General features: G+C 39.6%; 1 non-coding gene across 1 annotated transcript; it reads left to right on the top strand.

The window, feature by feature from the left end:
* Positions 1-1,916: 1,916 nt before the first annotated feature.
* On the top strand, positions 1,917-1,999 carry trnal-uaa (transfer RNA leucine (anticodon UAA)). The gene has a single exon. It is a non-coding gene; the product is annotated as a tRNA-Leu (tRNA).

Here is a 1,999-nt window from a genome sequence, read left to right as displayed (position 1 = left end):
ACACACACACACACACACACACACACACACACACACACACACACACACACACACACACACACAGATCCTCGTGTGGGAAAGGTCAGCATGCAGAGTGTGTGTGAGAGTCTGTGAGAGAGTGTGATGTCCTTGAAATATCGTCTCTTCCCCCACTGCTGCAGTCATTTGTCACCCTGGCACGCTGTCCTGATGTCCTCATCATATTTATGTGCTGGTCGGCAGCCACTGACCAACCGCGAGTAATGAACATATGACCCTCTGCACACATACTGTATAAACCTCCTGCTTCCCTTCAGCTCTGTGCCTCACCATCACATCCTTTCTTAGTAGTGCTTGCTAAGTCAAGCATCCATCACTATTACTATTGCTAACACTTGGGAATAAGAATATATGAACAAATCCTTAACTCTAAGTATTAAACTATTTTGTATTACACTTTGTGTTGCTATGAAAACAAATTATACCTCTGAATGGTGTACTATTGCATTTCTAAACAATCAGATACACGATTTTCGCCTTGTGGACGTCAAAACGGAAGAAAAAAATCCTGCAGGCTTGGAGAACCTAGAATATCATACTTCATATCTATCATCAAGTTGACTAGTATACACCTAGCAACCACCCAAAACACCCTATAGCAACAGCAAGCAACCACCCAGCAACACCTCTGTATTTGTCAAAACAACCCAACCGCTGGGTCAAAACAACCCAATAGCTTGGTTTGTCCCTCTTTAACCCAACATTTTTAGAGTGTTCTCACAACCAAAATGGAGTGTTTAGAAAATGTTTTTAGTTTATAAATTGGTTATAAACATATAAACTCTAACACCTCCTGATAAACTGCTAACATCAGCAGGTTAACTGTGGCTCTGGTTAACACTGATACAGTGGACAAATATGAATCAAGTATATCAAATGCAGTGAAATGAGAATAATTCATCAGCAAACAATGTGCAACAGAACAACAGCTGCTCCATGAAACCCCTCCTAATCAAGCACAAAGACCTTTTTGTGGGCACATATATATGGTTTATGTTTCTACCCAGAGCTTTTGACAGATATACTGGTGTGGCAATAATGAAAGGAGTTTTCTTTTAAGAAGATTCAATCAATAAACTGATACGTTCCAGAAAATACTATTGTTTACAGCTGTTTGGAGGAGAGCTATAAAGAGGAGTAAATGAAAAAGGCTTTGGCTTGATTTATGAACCCAGAGGAGCTTATAAAATACACTCAGATCTGTCGGCCTTTACAGTTATTCCAGTCGAAAAACATGAGCAAGGACACATGTCATGCTGTTATTCCTCTAGAGCAGATGTCCTTCAGTACTGATCACACAATCACTGCTGCATGACATGTGACATATGAAGGACACTTAACCCTCTACCGCACGCATTATGATAGACCTATAGAAAAAAATATTTGAATCTTTTTCTTTTCTAAGAACAGCTTAACTTGAAGTGCTGTAAAAAAAAATTGGAAAAAAAATATTATTTTAAGGTACTTTATGATATGTTGCCATACGGCAACAGCATACTATAGTGGATCTAACTTAGAATAAGTGTAAGCTTACTTATAATTAATATTTTTCCAACTTGCCTCAACACACCTGCTGGTAAGTTTCTAGTATGCCTATAAGAGCTTGATTAGCTGGTCCAGGTGTGTTTAATTGGGGTTGGAGCTACACTCTGCAGGACACCGGCCCTCCAGGACCGAGTTTGGGCACCCCTGGGTTAAGGCATTGGACTTGAGATCCAATAGACAAATGTCTTCGTGGGTTTGAACTCCATTCCTAGTAGATCAATGAGAATTTTAAATAGAACATATAAATGTGTTTCTCAAAAACTGGTATCTGTAAAATAAAAATAAAAAGTACTTGTAAATGGAACAAAGGGGTTTTTAAGCACACTAGAACAACCAGGATGGCCGAGTGGTTAAGGTGTTGGACTTAAGATCCAATGGACACATGTCCTCGTGGGTTCGAACCCCACTCCTGGTA

This window comes from Sinocyclocheilus anshuiensis, unplaced genomic scaffold (genome assembly GCF_001515605.1).
Source record: "Sinocyclocheilus anshuiensis isolate Anshui unplaced genomic scaffold, SAMN03320099.WGS_v1.1 scaffold222, whole genome shotgun sequence".
NCBI lineage: Eukaryota > Metazoa > Chordata > Actinopteri > Cypriniformes > Cyprinidae > Sinocyclocheilus > Sinocyclocheilus anshuiensis.
This window is presented reverse-complemented; position numbering and strand designations above follow the sequence as displayed.